This window comes from Symphalangus syndactylus, chromosome 22 (assembly GCF_028878055.3).
Source record: "Symphalangus syndactylus isolate Jambi chromosome 22, NHGRI_mSymSyn1-v2.1_pri, whole genome shotgun sequence".
Taxonomy (NCBI): Eukaryota; Metazoa; Chordata; class Mammalia; order Primates; family Hylobatidae; genus Symphalangus; species Symphalangus syndactylus.
In genome coordinates this window covers 58,130,578-58,154,501 of record NC_072444.2, presented here as the reverse complement: position 1 = coordinate 58,154,501, position 23,924 = coordinate 58,130,578, and the positions used below count along the sequence as shown (strand labels likewise).

General features: G+C 41.7%; 1 protein-coding gene and 1 non-coding gene across 5 annotated transcripts in view; one reads left to right on the top strand and one right to left on the bottom strand.

The window, feature by feature from the left end:
* NCKAP5 (NCK associated protein 5) overlaps positions 1-23,924 on the top strand; it is a 1,005,982-nt gene that overhangs the window by 341,642 nt on the left and 640,416 nt on the right. The window lies entirely within an intron of this gene.
* On the bottom strand, positions 1,632-1,734 carry LOC129472841 (U6 spliceosomal RNA). The gene has a single exon (XR_008654107.1). It is a non-coding gene; the product is annotated as a U6 spliceosomal RNA (small nuclear RNA).

Here is a 23,924-nt window from a genome sequence, read left to right as displayed (position 1 = left end):
AAGTGGCAGATTTAAAATGAAGGGGATTTACAGTGCAGGTAAAGTACCTACAGGATTAAGGGGATTTGTGTAATTACTGACTTCTAGCTCTCTCTGTACGTGAATGATAATATCCAAAATTTTCGCTTGCAATTATCCAACTAAAGGAAAGCAGAAGGTACACCCAGCCCAGCTAAAGCACCCAATTAATAGTCAAATAAGAATTACTAGCAATCTAATAATTCAGATTTGGCTTATATTTCTGTTGTCAAGTGTAGCAATTTGCTTGTTTCAAGGCAATTTTTTTGCTTTGATTAAGAGTGAGAGGGGTAAGAAACTATAACGCAGTGATTATGGCTCAGAAAGTAGATTGCCTACATTTGTATCCCAATACCACTGAGACATTCCATGGATACCAGGAAGGGTTGGGCAGGTTACTTTACTGCTCCGTGTCTAGATTTGGGCACTTATAAAATGGGAATGACAACATTCTTGCATCATTGAGCCATGTGAAACCTAAGACATTTTATGCAAAACACTTAGCACAATGAATATCACACAATTAGTACTCAGCAAATGTGTGTCATTATTATAGAAGGTAGTGAATGACCTCAAGTAAATGGACCTGTGTTTGGCTTTCTGTTCTTTTTGATTCACAGTAGAGACCCAGCTCAGCCACATGCTGTAAAGGAGCTGACCTGATCCTTCTTACCAAGATAAAAAAATCTAACATCAATCAGTTCACTGTTTTCTGCACTGCAGCAGTGTGAGGGGCACCCTAATTCAGGAATTTTGCTAATTATTTTCTGGCAAGGCATCTGCTGCTCCACATGCTTCATTACTGCGATTCCACCTTTAAAACGGGCAGCAGCCTCCTTCAAGGGTGTAGTTATGACTGGAGAACAGCTTGATAACCAAGCCCAATCTACATATACTCAATAAAAGGAAATTCTTTTTATATGCAAATATGGAGAAATGGTCAAAGGTAGCGCCGAGGGACAGAAGGAGCATGAATTTGGGAGCTGGACAGTCATGGTCTTGAATCTCCACTTTGCCACTGGCCAACTATGAAATGTCAGACAACATATTCAACTCTCGTGATCAATAGCTTTTAAAATCTGGGTGATAATATCTATTTGCTGGGAAGGTTCAATTAAATAAGATTATGAACATAAAAGTGCCCAAGCTAGCATCTGTCACATGGCATGCCCTCCATGACAGATACTTTACCACCACCGTGAGCACTTCCAATTCAGGTTTCAAAAGAAATGTCTAATACGACAGTGCCAGCTTTATATGTATTCATTCACATGATCCTCTTAAAAGCCCTATGAAACAGGAATCATTATTATCCCCATTTTACAGATGAGAAACCTGAGGCACAAAGTGACTGAGAGACTTGGTCAAGGTCAAAAGACCACTAAGTCACAGAGCCATGATTTGAATCCAAGCAGGATGGCTCCAGTGTCTACACACATAACCATTGAAATAAACTATCTCTCAACAGATTACTAATGGCCTTCTTCCCTTGCCTTTTCTTCTCATAGCAAATTGAGTCCCTCCTATAGCCCTTATTACAGCGCCTTCTACTAAATCTGTGTATGCACATAGGAGGTTGCAAAGTCCTCCCATGTGTCTTTAATTTTTTCCCCTTCTATATGGAGTGCTTCACAAACTTGGGTGTCATCCTTGCACAGGACCATCCGAATCTCCTCTGTAGCATTCCAGTTTGTATTGCTGAAACAAGCACCTTCCTTGTGTGTTAATCACTTTCATTTCCACCCAACACCCAGTGCAGTCCCTCACTGTGTAGGTGAGCAAAATCAACATGATATAAAAACGTTGGCAAAGGAGATTTGAGAAGTTTTCTCTTGCATGGTGTTCAGCAATGCAGTCTGATTGGCTCTAAGGACTTAGATTTGATTATGGAAAATGTTGAAAGTAAGTAGGAAGATGCTAGATTGTCACCACTCTCAATTCTACTAGTAATTCAGTGGTGGCTGACAAGGTGACAGAGTGTGGCTAATGTGGATAGTAGCTGTAGAAATGTAGGACCGTTGAGTCTTTCGGTGTGACTTCACTTCCACACTCTATTTGTTGAGCTCGTCAAGGCCATGGCTTTTCCTCGTCATGGAAGAAAGCAGAGAGCATTAACATTCATTGCTAATGCATTAAAGGCCCCAACCCAGGCTTCAAACCCAGCCTCCAGTGACTCCGTAGCCTTTCCTCTTCCGATGTATTATACCCTCTGCTGACTAATGACCTATTCAGACTTCAGGCCCTGGGATTTATCTTAAAAAGAGGGAGAAAAGTACCTAAACATTATCATCCCCCGCTTTTTTGCCTGGAGCAACTCTGAAAAGAATTAACTTCCAGTCTCCTATGAAACTCTAAGAGCTGCTAGTCAGAGTAATAGAAAGCGCACTTCTGAACTAATTCTGGGAAGACAATTTGTGGAGGCTTTGTATTCATCCTGCCAGTGAACATTAAAGGAAAATTCAGAGCAAACAAGGGCACGTTTTAGATTCATAATTATTTCAAAAAAGAGCTGGCAAGGAGTCCCATTGCTGGGTAATCAAAGTTTCATTTTTTGAGACCAGAATTCTCCCTCCAAAGAGAACCTTTTGGAAAAGTGGTTTCAAGCAGTACACCTCTACAGTGATGGATTTGCCCATGAAGGGCTCAGTTCACAGCTCTGGTGTCTAACCCTGCATTGGGTATTGACATGTTGTCTCACTCTGAGCAAGTCATTTGACCTCCCACCTTGGGTCACCCATCTGTGAGGTGAAGGGAAGCTTCCAGACCTCCCCTAGAAGCAGAGCAAATAGCAGGGTAAAAGAAACACTTATTATTTTTTTTTTCTGGAATACTAGAAGCCCAAGGTGTAAGGGTGAATATAAATTTGTTTACTTTATCATTAATCTCAGAATCCTTAAAAATTTTCTTTTCAAATACAGTGGACATTTTTTCTAAAACATTGAAGTCTTAAGCACAAGCATGCCAATAATTATATATATTGACTGTATGATTATTGACTCAGAATCCTTATTCTAAAAACTCATTTTCTGTATAAACAGGTAGATAGAAAATGCACCACTGAGACAACTGGTTGCATAATAAGCCCTGAAAATTTTGTGGGTTTTTTTTGGCCGAAATTATTATATGCTCCTAAGTATTGGTTTTTAATTCTAAAAATGAGGTATTGAACCTAATTCTGGCTAACTGGGTGCATTAGAGAGTTGGATTCTGGTTAACGGAGGCTTGCCATATTTATTTAGAATGGAATCTTTCATTTGGTGCATTGATGGTGTTTATAAGGCAGTTTTCTTTAGCTCAGTGAAGAAAAAGGTGCATTTAAAACTAACTCAAGGGGAAATGTTATATTGAGCCCATTTTGTCAAGGCACTTGACTCTGAAGCTTAGAAAACAATTGAGATGTCCTCATTAGATGTAAAGCTCCAAGGTACTCGCTGAAGTCTCCCTGAGGGCACACTTTTTCTCATCACCCAGAATCTCCTTTCTTGACAGTTCAGAGATGGTGGTGTTAGGGGTCTACACACGTGTGACACACATGTGAGCTAAACATAGCTGCCTGGAAGAGGAAGAATTGTAATTCCTGACACTTATGTAAATAGCATCCACTCCCATCAGCTGGAAACCCATCCAAGAAACAGCCTAACCTCCACCCCCGGGTCACTGTCCTCAAACCAAAGGACCAGGACGATAAAGGCAAGATGCTATCTTCGCAGTCATTATTTGTCACTTTGTGTGTGGCAGTGCGTTGTGCTCCCTCCAGGGAGAAGTCGCAGTTACTGGAAGTCATTCTTGTCTGGCAGCTTTCCACACCTTTAATGGGCACCTCAGGTGACATCAACCTATAGCCCAGCTGCTGTTGCTAAGGTTCAGCCACTTAAAACCGGTCCTGGGTTGGCTGTTTATGCACTTAAGTGGAAAAGCAGTACGCAAGTCATCCCTGAGATTTAGCGAGGACACAATAATTGCTTTCCTTTCAATGGCAGGTGACGCATTTGCCACCGTGGAACAGAACACGTTGGTGCTCTCAGTCATAACGGGAACAACGGGAGAGGGACATGGGAGGAAATAGGAAATATCAACGAGCTCTGGGTTGAAAATTGCATTTTGCAGATTCCATTAAGCTCTGTTGGGAGAGAAGATGAAAATGCTAATTGACAGATTTAGTTATGTTTTATTGTCTTTCAGTTGCTGAGTAAGTCATCAGATCATGTTGTTTAATCATTAATGTTAAACTTTAAAAGAATCCATCAATTGTTTGCTGGTCATCTTTTACCCTATCCATGAATCTATCTCAAACTATTAAAACCTGCCAACAAAAAAGGAGTATAAATATTTATAATTAGCCCAAGAACTGATAAATGTCTTAATCAGCACAGCACAAGAATATTAATTATAGCCTAAAAAATTCTGTATCAGTCAAGGACAATTAGGATATCTTTTATTCTTTTACCTAAAACTACACGTACACTCACATACACACACACATACTTTTGCGCACATATGTGCTCATTTTTTGATCTGTAAAATAAGAATAGTAATAGCACATGGTACGGTGGGAGTGTGTGCATGTATGTCTGTGTATGTATTAAATGAGTTAATATGTGCTTAGAACATAGTATATGCTTAATACTTTCTTCTTTTTTTTAATACAGGGTTTCGCTCTGTAGTCCAGACTAGAGTACAGTGGCACAATCATAGCTCACTGCAAACTTAAATCCCGGGGCTGAAGCAATCCTTCCTCCTCAGCCTCCCAAGTAGGCTGAGAGTACAGGTGCACACAACCACACCTGGCTAATTTTTTTTAATTTCAGTTTTTTGTACAGACAGGGTCTTGCTATGTTGCCCAGGCTGATCTTGAACTCCTGGCTTCAAGTGATCCTCCTGATTCAACCTCCCAAAGCCTTGGGTGATAGGCATGAGCCACTGTGCCTGGCCCTCAATATTTTTTAGCTGCTACTAATACCATATGATGCAGAAAGTTACATATCAAATAAAGTTATAATTAAGAGTTTTGCAAACTATTTTTTCTTTTTGTTAATAGATATTATATGCTTGCTACAACATGTATTTTTAAAAGGCAACACGAAACATGTCCCTTTTTTAAATAAAAAAATTATTGATACATTTAATAAGAAAAAAAAAACCACATTGTACGCCAGGCATGGTGTGTCATGTCTGTAAACCTAGCACTTTGGGAGGCTGAGGCAGGTAGATCACTTGAGCCCAGGGGATTGAGACCAGCCTGTAGCATAGGGTGAAACCCCATCTCTACAAAAAAAAATATGAAAAAAAAGTTAGCTGGGTGTGGTTGTGCATGCCTGTAAACCCAGCTATTCAGGAGGCTGAGCTGGAAGGATCACTTGAGCCTGGGATGTAGAGGTTACAGTGAGCCATGATTGCACCACTGCTCTCCAGCCTTGGTGACAGAGTGAGACCCTGTCTCAGAAAAAAAGAAAAAAAAGTCTTGCGTTCTTGGCCACATTCCCTCCAAAATCTTCAAAATAATGCTCAGTATTATACTCTTTATCTTTCATAGCGTCTTAGCCACTGGCCCCTCCGGTAAAAGGTTACTGTTCAGGGGTATATCTGGAGAGCCTTTAAAAAACTCGGATTCCTCACAAACCAGAAGAATCTCTCAGAATCCCTATTTTAAAAGATTCCACGGGTGATTTAATGAAGTTGAACAGAAGAGAGGTCTTGGGCAACCACTCCTTTTTCTCACCTTTGGGGTACAGTGCGTGCCTTCTTTAGCATTTTTTAAATTCTGGAGAGTTCAGGAGTTACAAAAGGTACATAATCTGTCTTAGCATTGGATGTGATAAGTAAATTAATATACTTATTATTTCAATGTGTCATGATACAGATGTTCTCCCTTGTGTGTAACCTTAATTTTGTCAATTCCAGCAGGCTTTTATAGTCTGCTCATTTGCTAAGCCCATCCTCCCTTTCTGTTTCTTTCCAAACACCTTGCCCATCTTTCAATACCCCCCACTTCTGTTAGATTCATTCTCCTTTTCTCTTCCATAACACTTGGCTATTCTTTATGAAGACCAATGGTGTCCTTGGTAGGTAGATTCTACCTGGCGCTCCCCTGTGTACATCTCTATATCATTTCTTTTTTGCTAGGCCAACTAGAAACCTGTGAGATATTTAAGGCATGCTTGGTACTCCCTCTTCTTTTAGGTACTTTCCCCAGCCCCACCTCCCTTGCTTCCTGTCCACATGGCTGTACCCTGGTTGTCCCTTGCCCCCTCCACAGGCCTGTCGACTATGAGGTGGGAATAGCTAATAAGGTGAAAAAGGAAGGCAGACCCAGATCTGGATGGCTGCTGTCAGCAAAGCCTCCATCTCAGAATTGCCCAAGTGTACCACTCTCATGCCTCTTCAGCGACTTGGTGGAAAATCCAATTCCTCTTTCTGAAAGCTTAATAGAGAAGTATTAATGGCAAGCTATGTGGGTAAAGGAAACAGTTAAAGGAAACTCTAAACGCCTCCTTACAACGAATTCCTTTTTATTGTCTTTCTTTTTCTTGATAATAAAAGGCTCCTAGTAACTACAGGGTATTTCCACATAAAGAGTATTTTTTGTCCTAAGATTATGGACACCCTAGGGCAAGCAAATTCTAATAATATGATTGCCGCAAGTTTTTCTTTCCATGAAAGTTCCCAGCGTTTCATGACATTTCAGAACTGCTCATCTGAGGCTGAAATGCAAGTGTATTTTAAATTAAACATGAGGCACTGCAGCTAGTCTACCCTTTGAATAATATTTATATATATTTTTCATTATATATATTTTTCATCAGTAACCTCACTGAATAGGTTAGGTGCTTTCACTCCTTGTTACCAACACATCATAATCAAGTTCACAGTGTCTGATTTTTCCCATGCTCCAATTACGTGTTCATTATCGAGTGCTCTTACATGTTTAACACTTGGGCTCTCAAAGGATGTCAAGGACTGCCCAGGCAGTGGAGACTCCAGGAGCTCTACCTGGTAGCACCACAAGTCAGAAATTGTTAGTTGCTTCCAGTCTACTTCTCCTTCCGCCTCTGTAGTTGAGTCTCCGGCTTTCCCCCGTAAAATGTATTAAGTTTTAAATCTCTTGATTCTCATAAGAGCTCAGTTGCTCTGTTTAAAACAAAATAGATAGAAATCCCAGTCTATGTCAACTTTCTGTATATTCTGCTTCCTCTGTTGCTCCAAGCCTCAACTCTATTCTCCATCTGAAAATGACATAATGAGAGCGGATACGCAGTGAATTTGGGGGACTGAGAACAGGATTTGCAATTTGCAGCACCTCCTATAAATCAACACGAAAAGGTTACCATAGTCTGCTGCCAGCAGGAGTCAGCATGCTGGGATGAAAAGAATACAGCTCTGGAGGCAGAGGGACATTGTTTCAAATCTTGGTTCTACCAGTCAGGTAACTTGGGGCCACATGTTGGTAGAGAGACAGCAGGGTGATGATCATTAGGCTCTGAAGACGTGGCGAGTATTTGGTCTAGATCAACCTGGGCACGACTTGGGGCTCAATAGTCTTTGTGGTGGGGGCTATCCTGGGCATTGTAGGATGCTTAGCAGCATCCCTAGTTCCTACCCACTAACAGCCAGTACCAGCCGCCCTCTCCCAGGTATGACAAACAACAGGGTCTCCTGGCATACGAAGTCATCCCCCACTGAGAAGCACTGGTCTACACATCCACTTTTAGTCTTCACAGGAGGAGCCCTGCAGGTATTAATGTCGCTGCTGTCTTATAAAAAACCCAAGGCTAAGGAAGGAAAAATATTGGAGCAATTAACAAAGGTCCTAAGAATTTTAGGCAACTATGTTATTTACCAGTTTTTCAAAGATATGGAAAACCTTAACAAATACTGTTTTCCTACATCCTGGATGGAGACGGTTGTCATTTTTATTCCTTTCTTCCATTACTAACACTGTTCTTGCATTTTGTCAGTCCTCAAGAAAACTTATGTACTCAGACCGACCAGTTTATTAAGGCTACAACCTGCAGAACACCCAGGGCCAGGAATCTGCATTTTGTCTTCAAAACACTAACATTAAACAGCATTGCCACTGGGATGTGACTATTAACATATCTTTGCCTAGAATTGGGATTTGAATCCTTCCAGGTTCCTTTCTTACCTAACTGCATAGAGAGAAGGTTAAAAACAATTCCAGATGCTGAAGACACAGCATTTGGTAGCAAGTCTTTGGAGGAACAAAAGGGAAAAAGAAACAGCCCTAGTGGGAGCGGTATTGTGCTTCCATCTGTTAAGCAACAAATTCAGGCAGGAGAAGAGCAGGCAGCTGAGAGCTTGGCCTGAAACTCTAAATCAGATTCCCAGTGTTTCCTCTGTTTGCCCATCCAGAAGAACCACCTGGGCTGGCTGTAAATACCAAAGTCCCTTTTCTGAAGATTCCGATTTAAAGGGTTTGAAGTTATGCCCAGAAACAGGTATTTTGAAGAAGCTCCCCAACAGAACTTATGATCAGTAGGGTTAGGAAACACTGAGGTCGACATTCCTGCTGCTCAGAATGTGGCTCCCAGGCTGGCAGCAGCAGCAGCAGTTGCGAGTGTGTTAGAAGCTGATTCTTGACCAGATTCTGATTCAGTTGGTCTGAAGTGGAATCTGAGATGCTGCATTTCCAGCAAGCACCCAGGAAATGCTGCTGTTTCTGGTAAATGCACTCTACTGTGAGCAGCCAGGGTGCTGTTGAATTTAGGCAGGAGAGGTATTAAAGATGAGTCATCATTAAATCCTGTTCTGCGAGTGATGTCAAAGCTGTAACAGGTCATTAGAGATGGGGTAGAGGTCAGCGGAGATGGGAGCTAAGGAACGATAGGAGTCTTTATATTAATAACCATAATGTCCAGAAGTCCAGGTTTCTGCAAAGCATTTATTATTATTATTATTATTATTATTATTATACTTTAGGTTTTAGGGTACATGTGCACAATGTGCAGGTTTGTTACATATGTATCCATGTGCCATGTTGGTGTGCTGCACCCATTAACTCGTCATTTAGCATTAGGTATATCTCCTAATGCTGTCCCTCCCCGCTCCCCCAACCCCACAACAGTCCCCGGAGTGTGATGTTCCCTTTCCTGTGTCCATGTGTTCTCATTGTTCAATTCCCACCTATGAGTGAGAACATGCGGTGTTTAGTTTTTTGTCCTTGCGATAGTTTACTGAGAATGATGGTTTCCAGTTTCATCCATGTCCCTACAAAGGACATGAACTCATCATTTTTTATGGCTGCAAAGCATTTCAAATGAAGAGCTGGAAAATGTCTCTGAGGGAATGGAGGACTGTTCTCTGCTGTTACAGGACTCTTGCTGTGGCTGTCCCCAGTTTACCAGCTCTGTGACCAGCTTTGTTGTCTTTCTTTTTCTCTTTTTTTTTTTTTGTTGTTGTTGAGATTGAGTCTTGCTCTGTCACCAGGCTGGAGTGCAGCAGTGGCGTGAACTCGGCTCACTGCAACTTCCAACTCCCTGGTTCATGTGATTCTCCTGCCTCAGCCTCCCCAGTAGCTGGGATTACAGGCATGTGCCACCATGCCCAGCTAATTTTTGCATTTTTAATAGAGACGGGGTTTCACCATGTTGGCCAGGATGGCCTCAATCTCCTGACCTTGTGATCTGCCCGCCTCAGCCTCCCAAAGTGCTGAGATTACAGGCGTGAGCCACTGTGCCCGGCCTTATTGTTTTTCAGTCAAGGATATCCTGAGGGGTTGCTGTTCCTCTGCCAGAAATGCTGAGCAATTCATCCCTAAAGTGGCCCACCGTCCAGAACAAATTAAAGAAGAGACCTGCATGATTCTAGTTACGTATTAACAGCAAGTGCTGAAAGACAGCATCATTATTGGCCCTCTAGTGACAGCCATTTGGGTAGTTTCAGCTTTACCAACTCCAGCACACACCATCAACAACTTCTTTTTGATGACATCAGGCAAAAACAAACATTGCAAGCATTTTTAAGAGGGGGGTCATATCCAAACACAATGTATGATGGGTCCAGGTGTCAGTGAGTACTCAAATGCTGAAGTTGGGAGGCCAAGGCTAGCAGAGATGCCATTCTCATGTTAGTCTCATTGGTTCTGATTAGGTCCAGTGCCCATCATTGAACCAATTGACATTTCCAGGCAAATGTGATGTGTTAACTAGCTTTCATTCAGGTCACAAACTCTACCCTCGGAGCAGATAGAGTGCACAGAGCTGGGGGGTAGTGATCCCCACAAGGAAGGGGGCTTGATGTACTCCAAAATAACAAATGTCCAGTGCATGCACCCAACAATAACTTTGAGCAATTCAGCACCCCTAAAACCAGTATATGGTTGGCTGTAGAAACTATAGAGATGCAAGAGCTTAGGGAAGGCTAGGGTTGAAGTAATTAAAATGAGTTGCAGTACATGGAAATCCCTCAGGAAACATCTCAAAGTCCCCGTACTAAAAAGGAATGCCGATTTCTGTTAGAAGAGTACCTTATTCTCGGTTTATGTAGACACTCAGGGGAATATATAAATGCTATCTGCATAAGCTGGAGTCATCTAGTTTTCTTCTTCCTTTATGTTTGGATCCATCCTTCCCCAAAGGCCAGAGTACACGCTTTGGAGACACAAAATCCTGTTCAAATTTCTCTGGCTCTTTCCCTGTGTACAGTTCGGAAAGTGGCTTAACATGGTAAAGCTATGGTTCTGCATTCCAGTGACTTCCTCCCTCCCAGGTAGGTTGAATACGGCAGTGATGGAAGGAGACATAGCCCATTTATTTCACAGTTATATCCAACAGCTCCTAGCGCTACGCATAACAGGTGCTCAGAAGAATTCGAGTGAATAGTCAAATGAATACATTTTAAAAGTACTTGGCAGGCTGGGCATGGTGGCTCTTGCCTGCAGTCCCAGCACTTTGGGAGGTCAAGGCATGTGGATCACCTGAGGTCAGGAGTTCGAGACCAGCTTGGTCAACACGGTGAAACTCCGTCTCTACTAAAAATACAGAAATTATCTGGGTGCCTGTAATCCCAGGTACTTGGGAGGCTGAGGCAAAAGAATCACTTGAACCCAGGAGGTGAATGTTGCAGTGAGCCGAGAACGTGCCACTGCACTCCAGCCTGGGTGACAGAGCCAGGCTCCATCTCAAAAAAGAAAAGAAAAAAAAAAGTACTTGGAATACAGTATGTGCTTTAGAATGTATATATATTTTCTTAGTTACAACTGGTGCTCATGTGCGACTCTGCAACAAACTTTTATTTGGCTGAAATCAGGCCTTCTTTGTGACATCTAAGTGAAAACTTTAGAGGAAATTCTGGGAATTCCTCTCTGTGCTTCAGCAACTTGCCTGGGTTTCAGACCCACATCTCCCAGCCTCACAACTGCAGAGGCCACAGAGAGGCTGAGGTTTCCCAAAGTCTTTCTGGCTATTCTGCCTGACTCAGCAGCCAGCTATGAAACTGATTTTCCTACCTCTGAAAAAAAAAAAATATTTAAAATATTTTTTATGTAATTCCAAGTAAATATTTTTAAAATGTTTTCTCAGTGAGTCAGTTTTGCTTTCACAAAATAAGCCTCAGAGAAACCTAAATGGCACTCAGGCCCCCTGCCCTCTCAAAGGGGGGTGTTTATGATCCCCTTGAGCCATCCCCAGAGGTAGAATGCATCTGTTTGCACAGCAGGCCTGGTTTGCGCCTCATCCAGTTCTGGCTTGTGCCAGGATAGGTAAGGTAAATTTCATGCAGTCTAGCCTTCTTTAAGTTTTCATCTCAGACTTTGGTTGTAGTTTGGAAACCTCCCGGAGCCAAAGGTCATATGTGAAGCCAGGTATTTTTAGAAGCTGAACCTGGAAATGTGTATTTCTGTCTGGAGCTCAGAGTCTAACTCACATAGCTAGGACAACTTTGTGCCATCCCACGAGTTCTGGGGAATTTCTTGGGACATAACACCAAATTGCTGATGCCAGGCCCTGGGTGAGACAAATGGTTCTTATACTGAGAAACTTAGATCAGCCAAAGGCTCAGGTCTTGTAGGAAAACATTAGGAATTGCTTGATTTGTAACAGGTGTCCACAGAGCCTCAGCCTTTACAAATGTGATTCGGCTGGGGCAGTGTTAAGTTCAATTTACGTCTCTGTCAGATTCCCCAGACAATCCCACTGGTTCTGTCCATTTCTTTGGCTGTCAGTAGTGCCCCCATCTCCTGCTCCAACTGTATGCCAAGGACATAGGTGGCACAGAAGAAAGATGTGCCTTGAGATGCAGTTGGCACTAATGAGAGCTGGAACACACTGAAGGGTAGGGATTTTGTATTTAATCCATTAACTTATGTTAGGAACCAGTCGTATACTTTGCATATAATCATTCTCTCTTCTTAACCCAGCCTATCCCTGCCTCAGTATTACCTTGACCCAAGCCTTGCTAACTTCATCAGCTTCTCCAACAAAGGATGAGGAGGAAAACCCTGAGATGCTGAAATAGGATAGATGATAGCAGCTGGAATAAAAATGTGAGAGGCAAAAGTGCAATATGATATGTAAATTGTTTCCATGATCCATAGAACTAATGTTTGCTGAGATCTCTTTGTGTCAGACACTGTTAATAATTTTTGCACGCATTTCCTGATTTAATTGATTTTTTTCCTGATTTTACATGATCACAAAATGGAGTTAAAGAAAATTGCCAAATATCCATAAATTATATAAATTAAATAATTGAGATATTTTCCCTACTTTTAGCCAAACCGGGAACTATTTGAAAACACACTTGTTCACAAACCAACAAGTGTCCATTTGTTGAATGAATAGATGGAAGGAGAAATGAGGGAACTCTTACTTGCACCTGGTCTAGAAGTTAAGGAATATTGTCTGTCTTTCCATACTCAAAATCCTAGAGGCCCTAAAGACCAGTCCAGTGGTTCTCAAAGTGGTCCCTGGACAAGCAGCATCAACATCTCCCTCACCTGATAATTTGTTAGAAATGCAAATGTTCAGGTCTCACCCCAGATGTGCTGAATCAGAAATTCTTAGGGGTGGGGCCCTGCGGTCTTTTAGCAAGCTCTCCAGGTGGTACTAGTGCTGGCTGAGGTTTGCTAACCACTGATCTGGCCCCATCTGTTCATTTTGTAAATAAGGAAATAGACCCAAAGTAGTCAAGGTCCACATAGCTTCTATGTGTCCTAGGGTCTCATTCCCCCAGATAGATTCTCAAATGCAATTGTTAGAAGAATATTCTGGATGGGTGGTGAAAATTACTCGAAAGGTAATTTCTCAACTTTTACTTTTAATGATTTAGTGTAGTATTTTGTTTTCAACTACCCACTCAGATATTGTTACTTGAACTCTATGAGTCCAGGTTTCTCATCAGTAATACGGAGACAGACACACTGTTTTACTGGTATGTTGTAACAGATAATGAAGCAAACTTTGTAATGGAGTGTTGAAAATAAAGTACCATGTAAAATGTAGTTTATCAATTATCTTTCCACAAGCTCACTCTCTAAGCTTTGATTTTTACCTGCCTCTGATCTCAATCACAGATGATACCTTTTTGCTGTAAAATGTATCACTTACTGCATAGAACTTTCTTGCATCTATGCTTTGTCTCATTCTCCTAGGCTAATGGTGATGTTTTTAGCAAAGTACTATTTGCATAGTGGGTACAAAAATATGTGACTTAAGTATTAGTGTTTTTACAGATTGGAAAGACTATGCCTATTAATAAAATCTATTAGCCTTTCGGCTAAATAAATCTTTATAAGATGGGCTTTACAAAAGTAACAAATGAGGGAATGACACTCAGTTTACAAAATGACTTATGAGACAAAGTATGAAATGTATAAAAACTAGAAACATGCAAATTTTTATAGGAATATAATTTTTGATGTGGGCCAAGTTGCATGAATATTGTTTTACCTAATTAATATTGAGCTAAGACAAGGCATGGTTGAGAAGGCAGTACTAGCAAATGGAATGAATTAAATTGATATTGTTTTGGAATTAAGAGTTCATCTGGCTATCTTGTTTGTGTTTTGTCTTGTTTTTTAGCTTAAGTGGGGTAATGAGGAAAAGGGTTAAATGCATTGTATGTGGTTAGGGAATATTGAGTTATTGAGCTTGGACTTTAGCAAGAACAAAGTGATTGAGCTATTTATTGAAACCAATGGAGTCAGGTACTTTTAATAGCCAGCCTCAACAGAAAACTGGACCTCTCTATGGGCAGCCAGGCATTCATTTCCCCCTTTTCTCTTCTTTTATAAGACATTTCTACCCATGTCTGTCTTTTCAGTCTGAGGGATAGATGTAGTCTTCAAATGTATGGCTTTGGGTTCCTTTTTTTCCTAAAATCATGCTACTAAAAACTAGTTTTGTCATTGTAAGCTTAATATGACAAAGTGCTTGACAACTGTGGATTCTATAGCAACAGTATTTTGTGGTCCTCTGGGTAAAGACGACATGAATGTTCAGGTGCAGCCTTCACTTTTAATAGTAGCTTGCAAGGTATTTTTAGGTAATAAACCTGGGACCTCCACAATGAGCCGGTGTGGAGTAGGTATAAAGCAAGAATATAACTGAGCCTAGCCCAGGTAAAGTGCTAGTCCCACTGAAGGGGACTGAGTCTAATCACAGATTGGGTGGGGGTGGCTGTGATGCAAACTGGTATCTTTGAGGCTCCGATCTGGGGAGGTAACAGAAGGAGCCCTCTGTCAGTCCTCAGGCAGTTGGAAACTCCTTTATTCCTGAGCAGTCCACCTGGGATAAGGCAAGACATGGGTCAGCGATCAGGCTCACTGGATGGAGCCTCCACTTCTTTAGTGGATAGCAGATGAGCATACATGACTCCTGGGGTTAGGGCTAGTCCATAGCACTAGAGGTTAGGGCTGAGCCTACTCCCAGTGAGGAATTTGAAGCATAGTTAGGAAAACTGACACCCACAGGAATGGGCAAACAGCCTAGGAGCCATGGGGAAATGGGTGATGGTGGTAGAGTGACCAACTCACCTGGTTTGCCCAGGACTTCTCCAGTGTCATCACAGAAAGTTTCATGCTATGGAAAATGTCTCAGTCATGGCCACTTCTGGCTACAAGTGGCCAGAAGGCATAAAAGGCCTAATTCTTTTTTTTGTTTTTTTGTTTTTTTTTTGAGACGGCGTCTCGCTCTGTCCCCCAGGCTGGAGTGCAGTGGTGCGATCTCGGCTCACTGCAAGCTCCCCCTCCTGGGTTCACACCATTCCCCTGCCTCAGTCTCCCGAGTAACTGGGACTACAGGCGCCTACCACCACGCCCGGCTAATTTGTTGTATTTTTAGTAGAGACAGGGTTTCACTGTGTTAGCCAGGATGGTCTCGGTCTCCTGACCTCGTGATCCGCCCACCTCGGCCTCCCAAAGTGCTGGGATTACAGGCGTGACCGCCGCACCCGGCCAAGGGCCTAATTCTTACATAGCCTGGCAAATATAGCAGACATGGGACTTTGACAGTGAGAGGAGGTCTAGAGAGCCCCGTGACAAGTGGGAACATTTACAGAATGAGGCAGGAAGAGCCAACATGCTGGAAGTCCAAATTATCTCCAAATTGTCAGTCTGGGGCAGGAAGGGACTGAGCAGTAATTAGACTTCAGAGATATTCCAAAATAGAAGTTTGGCTTTGTTAGTCTGATAAATATTAAGTGATAGCACTGAGTCCTTCCAAAATAATTAAAGGGTAAAAGAGTATCTGGCTAATGACAGCTGAGACAGCCTAGTCCAAAAAGCACAATGCTCCATTGCTTCTACTTCTTGTGATTTTTGCATCCATACACCTGCTGTCCAGAGTCAGCGAGCCCACCCACCCCTTGTTGCAGTTGGTTTCGTTTGACCGGAATGAACAACAATCCTAAAGGCTGGAATTAGATTCACCTGCAGTTTACCCTCAATTTGCAGTCTTTCAGTCACAAAAATGAGGGTTCTTTTCATGTTAACTAGCCTTATTCTTGAGTGTGATTCGTTATTATAGCAAATTTAATTTTGCATGAAAAGCATGATAACTAATTATATAGCATTTGCATACTCAGAACAAATTCCCAAAAATATTTGCATAAATTTCCTGATGTTCTGTTTGACTCTTTAACAACCTCATCATAGTAAATTGCCTTCCTAATTTGATTTAAAACATCTGCCTTGTCTAAGAGTGGCTGATTTTCATGAAAAATAAAGATTAGAATAGTTAAATTACTATCCACTGGTAAGCGAACTGTCTGCATTGCTATCCCAAATATATATATTTTAAAAAGGAATTTCTGTCTTAGGTGACTGTCCCAATACAAAATCTTACATGAGTCCAGGTGTCTCTTCAAATCCCAAATAGTGCATAGTCCACTCATTGAATGGTTTTAGCTGCATAAGCCTTTGAGAGGAGACACTTGAAAAAAAAAAAAAAGTAACATCCCTGGTGCACCTGCATCATATTTATCACGGGTACTTCTCTCGTGCTGAAAAACAGCACCTACATCATTAAGTATAAACATAGGCTTCACAGCAGGGCAGCTATTGCTGGTTTTGCATTATTTTAATTAAACTTCAGTGTTTCACCTGATGCAAGGTCTGATTTCCCAGACCTCTACCCTCAAAAATGAGATATTTTGAAAAGAAACCTTGAATTGTTCATCAGTGCTGATAGTAATTCAAATTCACTATAGCGTCAAATGATTTATCTTGAAAATGCAGGGGGTGGAAGGGGGCTGAGGGGGAGGGGTGGCTCACACACCTGGAATGAATGATTGTAATGATGGGTTAATTTGACTATTGAACAGTCGTTCTTAAGGTTTAGTGGGATCAGAGGGCTCCTAAAACCATACATTGTTGGGCCCCTCCACCCCCAGAGTTCAGTGGGCCTGGGGAAAGGCCAGAGAAGTTGCATTTCTAATGAAATTTGCAGGTGATGTTAACAATGCTGGTCTGTGTCCACAGTGGGAGAACCATTGCATTAGATCTTAATTGTCAGGATAATGTGTTTTTGTGAAGTGGGTGTTCAGTGGAGGCTAAGGGCACCATTTGTTCATCCCAGGTAGAACTCAGGGGAGCATACCAGCCGCCATCATGTGATGGGCAGCACTGAGTTATTGCATTGCACCGTTGCTCTTCCAGGGATGGACTGGCACAGAGACAGAGGCCCTGGGCACAAGGGCTTTCAACTTAGAAGTTGCTATATGTCCCATTTCTCTCCAGATTTTCCAATGAGAAGGTTCAAAGAGTGCCACAGCTATATTCCATCACATATTTGGTTTGGCCCCTCAGGAGAGAAGAAACTTTTCTCCTGAATCGGATTCTCCACTGTCAGAACAAAATGGCTTTCTAATTACCTTTCAAACAAGACAGCAGTGCTGTTTACTTCAGGTTGTATCAGCCCTCCAGGTTACCACCTATAAAAGCACTTTTTAATCACAGTATTGGTAATCATTTTGTACCACAAGACATTTGTGGAACTTCTGAGGATAATCTCAAATTACTTCACATATTAAAAGCTAGAGTTGAGAGCAGAAGAAGACAAGAAACAGATTGTATTTAACATCAGTTTTTTTATTGGAAAAAAGAGAAGTAGATGCTACTGAGTTGTTTATTTTGGGTGGGGCAGGGGTGGGTGTCTACTACCTCATAAATCCTTTCTCTCCATCTTCTTAAACCATCCTAAAATCTTCCCTGTATGATTGGCAGTTGACTCAGTAGGCATGATTCTCCTGAAAGCTGTTTATGCTGGTATTAGATAATCAACTATGACATAGGCTCAGTCTCTGGAGGTAAAGTTGAAGAAGAAAAGGGTTCTGTAGTATCAGGAGTTCCTATTTTCCCACTGTTTCCCTTTTCCACATTCTTCCTTGACAGAGCTTGCTAAGATAGCAAACGAGGAACAGGAGCTGCACAGTGAAAAATACACAGCCCCCTGAAGGGATTCCTCTGTTTCCAGGAGGCAGAGGCCCTCATTCTTCCTCTGCCACCCTTTTGTTTCCAGCTTGGCCTTTTCATGGTCAGATGTAAAGATCTGAAATGAGCATTGCCAGCCAGATGGGTCCTGCTTTGCACCTATACCCATTATACCAGTCCTGGTGTTGGCCATAGGGCATCACATTGAAATACCAATTAACCAGTCCTTAGGAAGCTAAGTGTCTTTCTATAGAGTTGGCCTCTTTGTGGAGGATGTTGGGCAAGTTCAAGTGTTTTCAGCACTAAGTCGGCTACAGCTGGCAAAGGATGCAGGGCTCTCCACATAACATTAGAAGCCCTCTGAGTTGGCAGCCCTGACTGGAGAGCAGGTTCTATTGAATAGGCCTACAGTGTCTGCGGGGAGGTGCCCATGAATTCCAGCCCTGGTGAGGCCTCCACACCAGCACAGAACCCAACTCCAAAACCCCACCCAGCCTCATGGCTCTACCTCCTTAGATGGAAACTAATCCTCAGTAGAGAACAGTTCTTTATTTTGAGTTCAAACTCTCCTACCACTTGCTGGAAGGAGGGGGGTGGCCATGGAATACCATACTTAAATATCACACAAACGATTGCCCAATAGGTCCCTCCTGCTCTTATGTTCAATCTGAGTTTGCAGATTTTCCCAGTTCAGTCCTCATCTTCATGGTGATTTTATCCTGGATGTGTTTTGGCTTCTGGTTTTGCAGCTTTTGTCAATCAAATGGAAACTTCTTTCTGACTTCCAGAATTCTTTATGACTTTTGGTTTGCTTTCATGTTCTCTATTGGTGATACAGGTTTATTTTTTGTGAGTGCATGTACAAAATACTAGGTCTGAGAAGGTCTCTTCAGGCGCTCCATCCTTTATTTCCTGAGGCCAGTGGCAGGGAAATAAACGCCTATGGTCTCCTTAGTATATCTCTTAATATGGAGACCAGATTTAGGGGTAACAGGAAAACATGCTGGTCAGTCATGGTGATTCACTTGTTCTGCTGCTTTTTTGTTGGAGGAAATGCAACAAGATAGAGCTAGTGTTTCTTTTCACCAAGACAAGTCAAACCATGTTCAGCTGCTTAATACAAACAATAGCCTGCAGCCCGTGACAGCCAGGAGAACTCAGGTCTGGTCCATTACTTTTGTCTTCACATTTTTACCATGAAAATAGAGACATAAATGTGATAAGATCCTGGGCACCACCCATCCCCACCCAGAGGCAGTAGAGGCAGTCTTTGAAATACCTCACTCCGGGAGGAATGTTCGCTCCTCTCGGGTGATTTATGTTCAGTGCCCATAAGTAAGAAATGCAGTTTAACAGGTAACACACTGAAATCTGCACATCCACGAATGCTTTCTGGCTTAGAAAATAAAATCCAAGCAAGGTTTATGTGTTAGTGCATAAATGTATAATCTCCTCACACTGCAGGAAGTAACCTCTTTCTTGAGGGAAGTCTCTTAAAGATAAATATAAAAACGAAACAAAATTTTTAAATAGTTTGACGGTCCTCTTGTGTAGCAAAAGGCATCTTCCTGCGATAGGCAGTCTAGGTTTTTCTAAAAGAGTTCCTAGATCCAACATGAGGAACACCATCTGCTCCGTTTCTAAAAAGTCTTCATGTTCATCACCTTGTTCCTAATCTCATTTGAATGTCAAGAGACTCCAAGGCCCTGACTCACTTTGGTAGAAATAGGTATTGGAGGTGTTTCAGGGAAAGGTTCGGTGTGTTGGTTGCGTGGTGGTTGTGGCAGTTGGTTTGTTTTGTTGCGTTAAGTCATCAGAAATAACCAGAAATTCTGTTTGGGAGACCATTCTCCAAAAGTGCCCCAAGGAGAACTGGCAACATCTTCCTACAAGTTCTTGTTAGAATTACATCTCTGGGTCCCATCTTATTCCTAGACTTACTGAACCTGAATCTCTGGGATAGGACCTGGAATGCACCGTTTTCCCAAGGGCCTCCATAGCCCCATGGCCTCTTGGAGACTGATTTTCAAGAATCACATGGTATTTATGATATTTTCTGAAAAAGCTTTGTTCTTACTTCTTCTCCCTAGCCTTGGCATAAAATTTTGTCTTTATTCTTCACCTTTCCCCAACCTCTACCCCAAGTGAGGTATTTGGAGAGGCTCCTCCACTGAAACTGTTTTTGTCAGGCCACTAATGGCCTCTATATTGGCCAATTTGGTGGCCAATTTGGGGGCTTGTCTTACTTGACCACTGATTGTATTTAATACTACTTTCTTCTTAGAACACCTTCTCCTGTTCCTCCCTCACTGACCTCTCCTTTATTTACTTTTTTTTTTCTCCTCTCAACCTCCAAGTACTGGGTCCTTTTTTCTTTAGTGTGGTTCCTTCCTCAGTTAATCTCATTCGATGTCATGCCTCCATGTTTATATCCATACACACTGGAATCCAAAATTCTTGAGCACTAATGACCTGGTAGACATCTACTCTTTCATATATAATGACATCACAAACTTCACTGCCGAAGGAGAACAATTTATTCAACACCGCTTGCACAGATTTACCCCAAACTTACCCCTTTCTTACTTTTCCCTCTGTCAGTAAATAGCACATTATCCAACTGCTCAGGCCCCAAATCAAATATTATCTTTGATTTTTATTTTATTTCATATCCCACATTCAATCCATCATGAAGTTCTGTTACCTCCATCTTCAAAACAGATCCTGCATCCAACAACTTAGCATGATTCTCCTGGTCACCTCTCTAGTCAAAGTGATGATGATCTCCTTTCAGTGGCCTCAGCTGGTCTCCTTGCTCCTGCCCCTGCCCCCTATTCCTTCAGTCAACAGCAGCCAGAAGGATCCTTTCAAGACTTAAGTGATACCATTTGACTCCTCATATCAAATCTCACTGCAGTTGTTCCCTATCTCACTGAGAACAAAATGCAAAGTCCCTACAAGGGCTTATGTCGCTGTGATGATCACCCTCCTCCCCTCACCCCATCTCTGCACTCCAGCCACACTGGCCTCTGTGCTGTTCTTGCAGCATGCCAGCACACATTCCTGCCCCTAAAGTCCTTTACCCTGGTTTTGTCTGCCTAGAATGAGCCTCCCAAAGTAGCCACCTCGGTTAGTTCCATCATTTCCTTTAGGTGTTTGCTCAAATGTCTTCAGTGTGGCCTTCCTCCACCAGTCTATGTTAATGCCACCCCTCTACCTCAGCCCTTCCTTTCCTCTTCTCTATTTTGTTTTTCCACTTACCTCCACTTATTTTGTCTGTCTCCCTCACAAAAATGTTACCTTCATGCAGGCAGAGACTTGTCTGCACTGTACATGGCTGTATTGCCCAGACCTTGAAGAGTGCCTGAACATAATTAGCCCTTGAAAATATTTGTAGAATAATTGCATCTGGCATTATTTACACTGGCCTTATTAATCTCTTTAAGAGGACAGTGGGTGGTAATCGGGGTAATCAGTAAATTAATCCCGGTTACCATAAGCCAGTGATTTGCAGAGTGGTCCCCAGACCAGCAGCATTAGAATCATCTGGGAGCTTCTCAGAGCTGCAAAATCTCAGGCTCCATTGCATGCCCACTGAATCAAACTCTGGGGTCAGGTCCCAGTAATCTGTGTTTTAACTAGCCCACCAGGTGACTCAGATGAACAGATGGGAGCCATAAGTAGCAGCAAACAAATGTGTTTTCCCTACTTGATGCCATAACCCAATTCCAGTTTCTAGAAACCCTGGTTTCTAGAAATGCCTTGCCACCTATTATTTGCAGGTCTTGTGCTAGATGCTGAGACTGCAAAGAATTTATAACTTGGCCTGTTCAGAAAAAGCAAGGAGCCTGGCTTCACTGGACTCCCAGGGTAGCTTTGGGGAGTAGTGGGAGAGAAAATTAGAACATACCTGGCCAGATTTTCAATGATATTGATAATCATAGGCTCAGGGGGTCCTGATATACTGTAGTGAGTGAAATGGCAGTCCGTGATCCAGTATTTGGGTAGAAGCAAATGTGTGAAAGTACAATGTACTGATGCAATGGATCATTGGTCAATTCCTGCTGTGTGTAGATGTAATACTGGGATTTAAATTAGTCTTTGAACTTTCCATGACCGAATTCTTTCCTGTAGAGTAGCTGGGGACCTAAGACTTTTCATTCATATAAGGCTCTACCAGTGTTTCTCCATCGAAGGAAAAATAGAGGTTGAAATGAGGACTCTGCTAACTATGTCATTTGTATTTTTATGGTGACTTTTTAAAAACATACACAATTACTGCCATGCTGACAAATGATATGTTACTGACTTGCAGAACTTGAGGACAGATTGAATTAGTTTTTATTTCTAACTCAGAAAAAAAAAAATAAGCGAACTTATTTTTTCCACCTAAATGAATTCCTTCATTTGACCAATATATGTTTATCTCCCAAGCTGCTATAAAAACAATATTTAAGAAAAGAATACAGGCTGCCGAGAAATACGATAGTTACTTTTTTGCTGAAAATTAAGTATAGCTGTTTTTATCTAAGAAAGAATAAGTATTAGTAATAGCATCTTTGTCAAATATAACTAAAAATTGTTTAACTTTTGTGTAGATTTATTTCATTATTATTAATAGAATAGAATACTGAATGGGAGAATACAACTTAACTTCTGCCCTTACCCTCATTGCGCTAGGGCAGGGAAATCAAAGTGGAACCAAAGCCAAACTTACACAGATGCCCAATTAGTAGAATTTGAAAGTTCATTTCTTGGTTTTTGTTTTATGGCTTTGCATCTAACCAGATTCCCCCCAACACACACTACAAATTGGTGGAGAGGGCTGCAGTGGAGGGGGTCATTCTGTAGCTAGTTTCCATCTAACCAACATAAAATCCACTCTGAGGGCAGTTAGCTGTGGGAAGGGCATTCTTTAGGGCAGTGAAAAAATGTGCTGAACTGAGCAAAAACAGACTTTTAAAGTCTGTTATTGTCTGACCCTAAGCAAATTACTTAACCATAATCTGAGCATTAGTTTTCTAAACTGAAATGGTGACCATGACTCAAAGATGTTGTGAGGCTTAAATGAGAATGGATGTCAAAGTGCTTTGGAAAACTATAACATCTACAAACAACAACAATCAATAAAGTAATATAGAGATGACTGCTGCTTTGTATTTCACAGTTTGCCATGTTAACTTTCAAAAGAATTGACCAATATTTGTATTACTTGTAGCATAGGCTAAGTGTACAGTAACAAAGAAAGCCCAAAGTCTTTAAGTAAGACAGGAATTTATTTCTATCTTATTTAGGCCAAAGGGAGGTAGAAAGACTAGGGTCAGTGGATAGGTGATCTAGGAACTATCACTTTAGCTGTCCTTAGCGTGTAGGACTGTCTCTGAGCCCAAGGCGTCACCGTTTCTGGCCAGGGGAAGAGTGCACAATAGGCAGTGTCTTGTCTTTAGGCTGGGATTTCTTGGATATTGCACAAACCATTTCTGCTTACCTCTCTTTGGCTTGAACTCAGGCACGTGTTCACCGCAAGAAGCACAGGAGACTGGGAAACATAATTTCTAGCTTGGGAGCAGTGTGTCCATCTGCAACTGGAGAGAGATGGGGGATTTTTTTTAAAAGGGGAAAAATGTATAATTTTGATATATAAGGGGAACAGTTAAGCAGTATCCAACAAGTATGTTTTACTCTGAAGATCTGCTAAGCTGTACTCATAGTGTGATCTGCATTAGTCTACTGCCTTGGTACCAAATAGCAGGTCACGAGGCTTTTCAATGGTCTCATGTGCTATCTGTCTAAATTCTGTCACTGTTAATTCATACTGATGAAATTTCCATATATGACAGAGGTTATAAAGAGATGTTTTCACTCTGTGCAGTTTGCTAGCCATCATGCTTTTTTATCATCAGTTATCTCTCCATTTGAAAGCAGATTTTGGTTGTGAATTTTACTGTGTTGAAATCTTTGACAGCTCACATGATTTACATGCCATAGATGAGCAATGTACCTAAATTTTCCTCAGAGTTGC